This window comes from Lactuca saligna, chromosome 8 (assembly GCF_052625555.1).
Source record: "Lactuca saligna cultivar CGN05327 chromosome 8, ASM5262555v1, whole genome shotgun sequence".
Classification (NCBI taxonomy): domain Eukaryota; kingdom Viridiplantae; phylum Streptophyta; class Magnoliopsida; order Asterales; family Asteraceae; genus Lactuca; species Lactuca saligna.
Genome location: NC_136424.1, coordinates 185,997,543 through 186,011,196, shown reverse-complemented (window position 1 = coordinate 186,011,196; position 13,654 = coordinate 185,997,543). Strand labels below are relative to the sequence as shown.

The following is a 13,654-nucleotide window of genomic DNA, read 5'->3' as shown; positions in this document are numbered from 1 at the left end:
TCAATCAATCTTCAATCTCTCCTCTATTCTCTCGGTATTAGCAAAAATCAAGGAAGCCGTTTCAGCGTTTCGTATCCTGCAACACAACGGTCTCAAAATCCAACCCAATTCTGTATTTCTCTTACAGCAACGATTCTCTATTAAGGTTCTTTCGTTCTCTGATTTCTTCATTCTGGTTTTTGTTCTCTATTCTGTGATATCTATCCTCTCTGATTCTCTGTTTCTCTCAGAATCTCACCGGGGTCGGCCGGGAGATTTTGGAGGCCCTATATAGATTAGTAAAAATAGGCCCTAAAACTTGAAAAATCTAAAAAGATGTGAAAAAGAATTTTAATTTTTTATTTTCTATTGCAACATAAGTTAAAATTCATTCAAAATAACATAAAAAAACACTTGTCTCTACTTAAAAAGTCAATTATTTCTTCATAAATAATTTTAACCAAAAAATTTCTCTCAATTGTAATTAAAGTCAACCCATTAAGCCGTTCTTGTGCATTGTAGATCGTAAGTAAGACTTCAATATCTTTAATTTGGAAAAACTTCTTTCTGCAAATGCAACAGTAACAGGAATGGTTAATAAAATTCTATATGCAATAGATGTATTAGGAAAACAATCAACACGTTTTAAAAAAATTTAGAATATCTATTGTTTTCATTTTTTCTTTAGGTAAAAGATGTAGAAGTAATTTTAATTCAACATATAAATCATTTCCATCAATATCTGAATTTTCATCTTGTTTAAGTGAAGTTTCAAGAGTCTTACAACATGACTTTAAGCTCATATCATCTAATGAATGTAATTTTTTAGAATTGAATAAAAACCCAAAAATATTATCATATTGATGATATTGTTCAAACCTTGTAGTTAGAGAAGAAATTGCTTGATCAACAATGTATAGACAATATTTTACCATAAAAGAGTCTTGTGGGGATTTTGAAACACTAGAAGATGTATCATTTGAAGGCTCATCAAAATGTTTTTTTACTTTAACTTCACGTTTTTGAGGAAACATTGGTTTAATGTTCATTTCCAAGGCAATTTCTTTTGTAATTTGTAAAGCATTTAAAAAACCAACTTCTCTATATTCTTTAAAAAAAGAAATAAGCCCCTTTATTTTTTCCATAGCAACATCAATAAGCATATCTTTTGATTGCAATTGTTTGCTAACGATACTAATAGTATTCAACATTTCATACCAAATTACTAGAGCCATTATAAACTCAAAGTTACCAAGTTCATTTTTTGCTAAGGATTTAGCTTCACTTTTTATTTTTGGATCATTATCACTTTTACCAATTTGAAGTAAAGCTTTTTTAACATCTAAAATTTGAAATCTTATTGCTTTTACAAAATCAACTCGACTCTCCCAACGAGTGGATGACAAAGATTTAGGAGTTAATCTTTTCACATTATCTCTTAAAACTTGCCATCTTTTAGTCGAATTTGCAAAGATCGTATAAATACGTTGTATGGTTCCAAAAAAACCTTTAGCTTTACCACAACTATTAGCCATATCACACAAAGTTAAATTCAAACTATGACAACCACAAGAAGTGTAAAAAGCTCTTCAATTTATATCCAAAAGTTTTTTTTGCACTCCTTGATGTTTTCCTTTCATATTTGACCCATTGTCATAACCTTGTCCACGCACATTATTAATGTCAAGATCAAGCAAATTCATTTCATTTTGTAAAACATCAAAAAGTCCTTGGCCGGTTGTATCATTTACATCCAAAAACCGTAAAAAGGATTCTTTGATGCAAACAGAACCCGATGATACATCTGCATATCTTAAAATCAAGGTCATTTGCTCTTGGTGACTTATGTCGGGTGTACAACTAAGTATTATAGAAAAATATTTTTCTTTTTTTATTTCTTTAATAATCATATATTTTATTTCATGAGAAAGCAAAAATATTAATTCGTTTTGTATACTATGCCCAAGATAATGATTATGGATACCATCATTTGTTATACGTAGAACATGCTCATGGAGAACCACATCAAACTCAGCCAACATTTCAATTAATCCTAAGAAATTTCCATTGTTACTTTTATACAATTTCTCATTAGTACCACGAAAAGCTAGATTATATTTAGCAAGAAATTTCACAACAGCAACAATTCTCAATAAAACTTTTCTCCAACGATTTTTTTCTTTTTCTATTTGTTTTTGAGTCTCTTTATCAATAGTTTTATTTTTTTGCAATCTTAAACGCAAATCATACCAAATAGTTATATTTTTCGCATGTTCTATACTTGTTTCATGCTCTTTAATTCTAGTGCTAAGATGTATCCAATCCCCAAAACCCTCATTTGCTAATTGATTTTTTCCACACCCTTTTCTAAATATTTTACAACAAAAACAAAATATTTTATCAAGTTGTTTAGAATAAACAAGCCAATCTCTATCACATTTTTCCCCATTTGGTAAAACTCTAGTATAATATAAAGCAGAAAATCTTCTTTGATATTTATCTTTAGGATATTTTTGAATAGATAAATCTCTTTTAGGACCTTCTAATGCTAAAATATTTATCATATTAGAATCTAGAGTTTCCCAATTTGTTGGATCGAAAATATCAAATGTATAAAAGTTATTAGCATCATCAAAGTTATTATCATTAACATTAGCTTCATCAAAATTATTATCATCAACATTAAAATCATCTACATTAGCTTCATCAAAATTATTATCATCAACATTAATATCATCTATATTAGCATCAGTAACGTTAACATCATCACTATTAGTTCCATTAACAGTAACATTATCAACATTAGCATCAATATTAATAGTTTGCTTTTCTTTTGTTTGTTTTATTATAAACTTATTCATAGATCCTTCTTGAGCTTTAGTAGATTCTTCAATTTTTTGTTTTTTTTTTTACGTTTTTCATATCCAGATTCATATTTTCTTATTCGAGGAGGCATATTAAAATCTAAAGCTGTAAAGGGTAAAAAAGGAAAGGAAACACCTGGTTTTTTGATGTCTTATTCGTTTGTGATATTACAGATCTGTAAATTCCTTGATTTCCTTCTCAATTCTTAGTTTTCAGTTGTCAACAAATCAAATACACTGCATCTGTAAAAATATAAATAAGTATGAAAATATGAATAAGTATGAAAATAAATTACTAAAAACCAAAAAGGTAAAAATTAAAAACTATTATCAATGTAGAATAGAGAAAATCATTTAGAGGATAAAGTTGTATACCTTCAGATGATTTTCAGATATCTGAAAAGGTGAAAAACCGAGAATTTCAGGATTTCTTAAAAACCAAAGAGTTATCACTATGTTCTACTGTTCCCGAGTCAAGGCCTGTCGAGAGGATCAAAACCAAAATTTTCAACTGTCAAGAACTCAAGTTTATGTAAGATATTCTATAAAACTATTCTGATCTTAAAGTACCTTTCTTTGATTCTGAATTGATTCTTGAATAGACCTGGTGCGATTTTGATTTTGACTTTCGAAGCTACCTGGTGCAGATTCTAAAAACGGATTCTAAATTCTAAATTTCTAATTATCGGACTCCTTGTGGTAGAATTTTGATTAACTTCTAAGTAGAAGTGAGATTATGAGAGAAACAGAGAATCGGAGAGGAGAGATATCACAGAATAGAGAACGAAAACCAGAATGAAGAAATCAGAGAATGAAGAACCTTAATAGAGAATCGCTACTGTGAGAGAAATACAGAATCAGGTTGGATTTTGAGACCGTTGTGTTGCAGGATACGAAACGCTGAAACGGCTTCCTTGATTTTTGCTAATACCGAGAGAATAGAGGAGAGATTGAAGATCGATTGACGATTGATTACCTCTTTTTTTTCCCGCTCCTTGACTGTGTCGGCACTTCTGGAAATCCCTATTATTTCCTCTTGCATGGGCTAATTGGTATTACAGCATTAAAAAAAACTTTAGGGCCCCATGAAATTATGGGCCCTGTGCAGATGCACCAAGTGCACCCTTTAATATCCGGCCCTGAATCTCACTTCTACTTAGAAGTTAATCAAAATTCAACCACAAGGATTCCGATAATTAGAAATTTAGAATTTAGAATCCGTTTTTAGAATCTGCACCAGGTAGCTTCGAAAGTCAAAATCAAAATCACACCAGGTCTATTCAAGAATCAATTCAGAATCAAAGAAAGGTACTTTAAAATCAAAATAGTTTTATAGAATATCTTACGTAAACTTGAGTTCTTGACAGTTGAAAACTTTGGTTTTGATCCTCTCGACAGGCCTTGACTCGGGAACAGTAGAACATAGTGATAACCCTTTGGTTTTCAAGAAATCCTGAAATTCTCGATTTTTCACCTTTTCAGCAATCTGAAAATCATCTGAAGGTATACAACTTAATCCTCTAAATGATTTTCTCTATTCTACATTGATAATGGTTTTTAATTTTTACCTTTTTGGTTTTTAGTAATTTATTTTCATACTTATTTATATTTTTACAGATGCAGTGTATTTGATTTGTTAACAACTGAAAACTAAGAATTGAGAAGGAAATCAAGGAATTTACAGATCTGTAATATCACAAACGAATAAGACATCAAAAAACCAGGTGTTTCCTTTCCTTTTTTACCCTTTACAGCTTTAGATTTTAATATGCCTCCTCGAATAAGAAAATATGAATCTGGATATGAAAAACGTAAAAAAAAAAAAAAAAAAAAAATTGAAGAATCTACTAAAGCTCAAGAAGGATCTATGAATAAGTTTATAATAAAACAAACAAAAGAAAAGCAAACTATTAATATTGATGCTAATGTTGATAATGTTACTGTTAATGGAACTAATAGTGATGATGTTAATGTTAATGATGCTAATATAGATGATATTAATGTTGATGATAATAATTTTGATGAAGCTAATGTAGATGATTTTAATGTTGATGATAATAATTTTGATGAAGCTAATGTTAATGATAATAACTTTGATGATGCTAATAACTTTTATACATTTGATATTTTCGATCCAACAAATTGGGAAACTCTAGATTCTAATATGATAAATATTTTAGAATTAGAAGGTCCTAAAAGAGATTTATCTATTTAAAAATATCCTAAAGATAAATATCAAAGAAGATTTTATGCTCTATATTATACTAGGGTTTTACCAAATGGGGAAAAATGTGATAGAGATTGGCTTGTTTATTCTAAACAACTTGATAAAATATTTTGTTTTTTATGTAAAATATTTTGTTTTTGATGTAAAATATTTAGAAAAGGGTGTGGAAAAAATCAATTAGCAAATGAGGGTTTTGGGGATTGGATACATCTTAGCACTAGAATTAAAGAGCATGAAACAAGTATAGAACATGCGAAAAATATAATTATTTGGTATGATTTGCGTTTAAGATTACAAAAAAATAAAACTATTGATAAAGAGACTCAAAAACAAATAGAAAAAGAAAAAAATCGTTGGAGAAAAGTTTTATTGATAATTGTTGTTGTTGTGAAATTTCTTGCTAAATATAATCTAGCTTTTCGTGGTACTAATGAGAAATTGTATGAAAGTAACAATGGAAATTTCTTAGGATTAATTGAAATGTTGGCTGAGTTTGATGTAGTTGTCCATGAGCATGTTCAACGTATAACAAATGATCGTATCCATAATCATTATCTTGGGCATAGTATACAAAATGAATTAATATTTTTGCTTTCTCATGAAATAAAATATGTGACAACCCGATATTTCAACTATTTGTAATGGCCTAATAGGTCAAGTATTGTAAACATTTTTGAGTTAATAAAATTAACTTTGATAATAAAATGTCTAAAAAGTTTCTATTTAAATTCTTCTATGTTTAAATATCGTTAAACCAGGATCGTACGTAAAAAGAACGCCCAAATCCGACTTCGTATATTGAAGTTATGATTTTTCCAAGTTCAGCTTAGCAACAGACAGCTAAAAACTCGAAACAGAGATCGAGCGACATTTGGCCGGAATGACCTAAACAAGAATCGAAGGTCTCGACAATGGTATTTCAATGATAAAAAGTCTGGCAAAAACCGATGTCAGATAAAGAAGTTATGAATTTTTAAAGAAATTCCTTAATCACGTCATTTTAATAAATAAATAATAAAAATAATTTCAGAATTTGCCAACGGCATCTAAACGAAAGTTGTAGATCGTAGTCTCACCTTCGCGGGGATATAAGGAACGTCGAAAACGGAGTTCGTATGAAGGAGATATGAATTTTTGAAGTTTGATAAATAATTTATATATAATTTTTATTAAAAATTCGGTATTATCCGAAGAGGAGTCAGCCTAGGGCCGAGGTACGCGCCGCGTACCCTCGTACGCCCCGCGTACTCGAGGGCACGGCCTCGGATCGTCCACGTCGCCCTATGCGAAGCTACCCGACCCGCCGTCCCATCCGACCCGCTCCATCCGAAATACGTAAGCGATGACGTATGGGTACGCACTGCGTACGCCCGTACGCCCCCGCGTTCGGAGGCGGTTCAGCACCCCTATAAAAGGGATGTGAGCCTTTCCGAAAAATTTGTTCATTTTCTCTCTTTCTCTCACGATCTTGCCTCGATTTTCGTGCCTGTTCAAACCCGAAGCTCTGGTCTTTTTGCTCAAGTCCCGAGGGTCGATTTTACTCCCGAGATTCCTGAGAATCCCGCGAAAAATCCGTTTCCCGAGACGAAACTCTGCCCGGTTTTTGATCTCGCTATCTTCAAGCTTCCAAGTGAGTTCATACCCCTTTATTCAACCTTTGAAATGCTTTTAAATGTTTTAAATACATTATGGGGGGATATAAGTTAAACACTTATAGTTATTGCTTCGATCACATGTGATTTCATTAATCACATGTGATTAATAACTAGGAAACCAATGATTTTATCACTGTTCAAACTGTTTTACTTCAAAATGTTTTACAAACTCTTTTACTTATCAAATGCTTTATTGTAAACTTTGTTTTACTACCTATAAATTTGCATGCCCATATATGTATAGCTGTATAAATAATGTTTAAAGGGCTTAGGATAGCCACCTGTCCTATTTCCTTTTCCTCGATTTGGATGTGGTCTGGTGGAGTTTCGGGTGACTATCCGAGGGTCGTTTCAATATTAGTTATATATCATATATACATGTATTGACATAAAAGTACTTCCATATTCATACTTATCAGCACATCATTAGTAAGTTACCATCGGGGTAACACGAGATCATACTACTACAATTTCTAGATCAACGAGTCAGTTCATTCAGGAGTCAGTACTTATTACTAAGATAACATATACAACGATACTAGAACAAGTAACAGTATATTGCATATACACGAATACGTTAACAATTGTGATCCACTGTATGGGAGCATGTCTTAATTGTGATGACCCGAGTTGTAGCCAGAGTCTCTTGGAGGGAGAGCGTGAGTTTGCGTATAGATCTATACTGCATTGACTATCCTACACCTTGCTGCTAGCTACAGTGGGACCGACAGGTCTGCGGGTGCCAAACGTCATACCTTATTTTTCGACTATACGTTGTCGATGTTACCAATCGATAGTATGGTGCAATTTATCACACGATACCTTAATATAAACCCTGTTTAAGGTAGTTAGTACAGCAGTAGTTCATATAAAACAAAACTACAGTACTACAATAATTTACCCATTACATTTTGGTGATAACCTCACTTAAACTTTAATGTACAAACTATATTTTGATAAATGATAGTTACACTCGGGAAATTACACACTTTTACATCAAACGAGCATACAAAACAGTTAAGCCTTGGTAGAGGGCTACTTTAACAGAAAATATAGGTTTTTCTGAGAGATTCAAACTTTTACAAACACTTACATACATTTACAACTCATACTTGTGACAGGTTCAAACGTTTTGATAACAAACCTCGATACTAAAATACTTATGAATTCACCAGCTTAATGCTGATAAACTCTTTCAAAATAACTTGTATTATCAGGTCATCAGTAGTCAGGTACCGATGCTAGCTTTTGAGAAGATGGAGCGCATTCAAGACTCATCATACTATTTTGATTTAAATTGTATTTTTGGTGTCTAAAACTGTACGGAACACGCTTGTATTAAAATTATATATTTAATGCAATGGATGATGTTGTTTGCTTATTTACATTTACTGTGTTGTGATACTTTACATGACGTCCTCCGCCCCGGAACGTTTCCGCCATTCTTGGTTTTGGGGTGTGACAGATTGGTATCAGAGCATTGTTTATAGTGAAGCAAGTATATATCAACCCATAAAAGATATACTAAACTATAAACCCATTTGGGATGAAAACACTCTGACCAAGAGTCTATACTTTAAATACTAAAATAGTTAATTAAGTATACTAGTCTGCATTCATACTAAAACCAGTGTCACAACGACAAGAACAAGAGTATTACGATTGTTAAATATCACAGGTAAGCTAGGGGATGTATGGTCAGTCCTGGGAATGGCATAGCCTGATCAACTATGCTGGTCCGAGGAGTGATTAGCATATTCCCTAGAATAGTTGTGATGTGTTAACAAGTCTAAAAACTTACCAACAATGCCACAAAAAGATTAGTGGAACTTAAACTTAAAATACTATAGGTGTATTTTGTGCTATTAACTACATACATACTATATCTTTATACCTCTCTTCTCGCGTAGATTTAAATGGCCGGATTCCATCACGACGACCCGTACTTTCCAAATGAAGGCAACATAGGAAGGCTCGAAGCAGAGTCTGACGATGAACACCAAATTCCGTTGGATGATCATCAAGCTGAAGGCTTCTCAGATGGATCAGACTCTGAGCCTAAAGTCAACAACCTACCGCTCGTAGGTCAACCCCCGAACAACAACCCTCGACCAGCTTTTCCAAGTCCTACTCCCTTATGGGCAAACAACTTAAATCGTTGGAGTGATGAACAGGGTCAACCCTTACCATACTTTGGGGACCGAAGCTTTTACAACGTCAGCAATGGTGGCTCTGCTGACCGAGCCCTACCTGTCATTATCCGCAGAATAGCTCGTAATGTCGAGCAAGGTAGTGTTGGGTTATGAGCATTCTAACACTCCTAAGTGTACATGCAACCCTAAATACCTTGGATCTATGTTTTCTCTATTATACATGAAAATATGAACATCCAAGGTATTATCCTAATCTAGCATACAAAATAATGGATATAACAAGATAGAATACATACCTCTTTGATAGTGCTTGTCTTCATGAAGCTTGAGTGCTTAGTGCCCCAAGTGTGACACCTCAAATGGTTCACACAACACCATAAGCACTTGGAATAACTTAGAGAGAAATTAGAACACTTCATGAAATCGTGTAGCCCTCATACATACACATAGTGTTAGTAACGATTTCTTGAGCCATGGGTTTCTTTTATATGGTGGCTATTAGGGTTACACCATGTAACTCATGACTTTACCCATTCCTTATGCTCCATGGATTTTAACCTCCATGGAGTATCCATGGGTCACCCCATGGACTTAGTCCAACATAAGGAATCTTGGATCACAAGCCCACATATATAAGAATGAATGATTTACACAATCAACCCATATATTTAATTAGTCTTCTTTTGATCACTTAATTAATTCTAGATTAATTCTTGATCAATGCTAATTAAATAATCTCATTATTCTTATTATTAATATACTAGAACTTATAATATATTAATAACCGTAAGTGTCTTATTTCTCTCATTATAGTCTATCCAAGTGCATGATGCCATGCAACCCAAATGGACCATGCCGGGTCGGGTCAAGTCTTACCAATTATAGTTATGGACTTAGACATTAATCCAACAGTCTCCCACTTGGATAAGTCTAAAACTATTATTGCGTATGACTTCAGGAACCAACTAGCAATCGTAGCTCTCAAAAGCTTCTGTCGAACTCTGACCTTGTAGATGAACTCTGATCTGATCAATGACTTGTCCATTAGATAAGGGATCATATATTCCTCCATTCTAGATATCATATGGACTGAGACATGGATTATAATCATTCTCTCTGTCCATTAGTTGTTTCCCGATTTCCGATTTATGACGACTGACTAATTGAACAAATCAAATCAGTCCTGGCCCGGCTGAGCACTTCCATTTGTCATCATCAAATCATCGAGGGGCCCAAAGATATCGCTTTCATCCCGAATGTAAAAGGAATGGATAAACTTCGACTCATATGGCTTGTTCTACTACTTGTTGAATCATACACAAAGACACGTTTTATAACATCGAGTTACCAATGCGTTTCGTGTAATCAATGTACTATCAACTCATAGTAACAACTCATATCTCTAGGTTTGAAGAATATAAGATATTATCGTCTCATGATCACTCGTGATAAAACCCATGAAGTGATTCCAATGAGCGCGGGTTGAATCCAATACTCAGAACTTATGAGCACTCATGAGTGTTGTAGCCATTTGTCCAACACCTTAGACCTCTACAAGCCAACCCATGACAGTCTTAATTCATATCTACTTCCAACATATGACCGACTGTGGATGGTTTGAATAACTTAGTCATTCCGGAAGAATAACCTAGTTTATTCGGGAAGTCAAAACATGCAAAGTGAAACACAATAATAATTTGAATCCAATATGGTCTCAGAACATATGAATATAAATAAAACTCCTTTTATTTATCACCATATGATTACACATTATTCATTGTATATTGTTTCAGCTATCAACATTATTCTTGAATTTAAAACAATAGTTGTCCCATGCTCCAAGCATGCACACTATGTTTTCTAAACAATAGTCATGCCATACACCAAGTATGCATAATATGTTTGACTATGATCTTTATTTTGTGAACTAGATCAAATGAACATAACTTCAATGATTCTCTTTTCACACTCCCAAATCCTTACTGCAAATGCAAGAATTCCAAATTCATGTCATTTACTGAAATCTGTTAGATTCTAAACTTATATGCATCGATCCTCTTGTAATGATTATGCACAAAGTCAAAAAAGACTTAACAACAATCATTACAGAGCATTCCAAAGGAGATCAACTCCTTGGAACCATCCTTCTTGCATTAAGTTTCCTTAATCTTACACAGATTGAAAATTCTAACTTTGAAACATTTCCAGATTCCATTTCGACTATCACTTCTGAACAAGAGTTGCCTCCTTACAGATTATGTCAATATGGTCCTTCCAGAATTATCACTATACTTCCAACTGTCCTTGAGTAACCAATCTTTGGTAAACCTTAGATTGTCCTCGACAATTGTTTAATCCTTTTAGTCATATCCAGTTCTAAACCTTTTCCATTCTTAATGCCCCAGGCATTTGGAAATTTTTAGAAAAGATGAATATAGCACATGTAATCGATCCTATATCCGAAGCATATGGGACACGATTCATGATGTCTCACATAAAGACTAAACCAGTCTTTTGCTATAACATTTCCATTTCAATTTGCCAAGTTCTCATAATTCAGATTATGAAAAGGGATGCCGTAATCATAATCGAATTTAAGAACGCAAATAATGGACCCATATACAGAATTTCCTTATGTTGAGCCATTCCAACATGAAATTCATATATATCCTTGACTAAATGATTAAAACCTCATGATCTAAGCTTATAGATTTGAGATGAAGTATAATTTCCTCTCCCTTAATTATAGCAAAACAACTTTTTCCTAGTTGAAACCTTTTTGTTTTCTATAATTAACATTGCTAGCTTGCAATACTTATCGTAATTATCATGCTCCCACTAACATGATGATTATTAGCATAACACTTATGCTCCCACTTGCTTTGACATGTACTTAGAAAGCTCGACTTCTAGAAATCAATACTTTATTGACTTTCTTACCAAAGTTCAGATTTCTGATACTAGATTGTTTTGATAAGACTTTATCAAAAACATACACCTTCCCTTAGATAGCTCATGGGTGTGTCAAAACAATTTTAAGAACTATGAAAAGGGATGCCGTAATCATAGTCTTGATCGTTTTGACCTTTGCCATTTCTCACAAGTCCAAGTTAGTGTGCCGGTAAACCACACACGCTCCACTAACGACTTTGAGAATGCAAATATTACAATTGCTATCTAGCTAAAATCTACTTAGTGGAAGTGTTTCCTCACCATCATTTTCATGAATCGGAGAGAAACTCTATGACACTTAGATTTAATGGTGTATGAGTTCTTATCCATGTGAATTGTCAAAACCATAGTCACAAGACAATGATAATGACAAATCCAAACTCATATGGAGTGAACTCAATCTTAATTTCTTGCCACCTGGTAGCTCAAGGGCCTACCATTGCTTCCAAGTTGTTGTGCAACACATTGAGAACTCTAAGAACTCATATGCAAAGCCAACTCTAACTGGAATGGGCACAGAATATGTCAACACGATAGGTTATAAACCTTAAGTCGTGTGCTAGTGAAGAACTTTAGGTTTTATTCTTGATTAGTTCTTGAGACTTTCAAGACCTTTAAGACTCCCACTGTCCTCTTGACCTATAAGACTCCCTTGTCAAACATCCAAGAGATAGTGTGGATTCTAATCAAGACAAACACTTCACACAATTGGCCTAAGTTGGTCTTTGTTTTATCCAAAACATCACAACTTACCAATTTCAAATCTACAAAAGTAGAAAACTTTTACTCTTACATTTGTCAAGTGTTTTAAACCTTCTTTAAGGACATGTCACTCGAATTACAATCTTGGAGTATGACTCTAAGACTTGTATTGGAACGAAGTATGACTCATCTTCTTGATTTAACCATTTCAACAATTCAAGATCCCTTCTTCTTAGTCATAAGAATGCACTAAGACTTCCTTAGAGAACTGATTTTAATATGGTTTCTTAATCATTAAGATGATCACAAAACTGATACTAAAGTACTCTCCCATCTTTTCAGATTTGAGAAACTTTTATCCTTCTGCCTAACTTGATTCTTCTTATCCGCTCTGCCATGCATTGGAACCTTTTCCAATGTCTCAGAGTTACACTTAAGCTTGTAAGTATAATCATATTTACTGAACTCTAGTAAAATATGACGAATAGCCTTATATCTTTTGTGGTGGACTTAATCAGTGCACATGACTATGTACTCGACCCCTTAGTCCATTACTTGACTCACACATTCATGTGAATAAGTAATTAGTCTTAATTTTCCAATACTTGAAAGTTCTCATTCATCATGCTATAGAATTTGCATGATTCCAAGTCCCGGTCCAATTGAGACTTTGGATGATGAGAATCTTTCCTTGTTTGGTAAATTTAGACATTACCACAAATGAAAGAATCAATTTCATATTTCCACTCTTGCTATTAATGGAATCGTATAAGCAACAATTTTTCCTCAAATGCCATTGTAAGGATATTTTAAAATAAATAAAATCAAAATTTTCTTTTTATTTTAAAACTATATGGAAAAACTTATCCTTACAATCCATACGAAAACTTGTTGTTGTCTATTCCTTAGCAATATCTCATAACTCCTAAGAAGTAGCTCAAGAATCCGATCTTCAAACTAGGCGATAGAAATCCATCTATGCGATCAGATTCAACATATTCTTTCTTTAAGTTCCTTTACTTTTCTTTGATTCTTAAAACATTACCATGTGACCCAGTCACAACATGTATCAGGAATCTCAGAATAGAAACTTAACAGAGTTAGATTTGTGGACTTTTACCT

At 33.3% G+C, this 13,654-nt stretch overlaps 1 pseudogene; it reads right to left on the bottom strand.

Annotated features, from left to right (window-relative positions):
- Window positions 1–469: 469 nt before the first annotated feature.
- Window positions 470–2,840, bottom strand: LOC145010372 (uncharacterized; annotated as a pseudogene).
- Window positions 2,841–13,654: the final 10,814 nt, after the last annotated feature.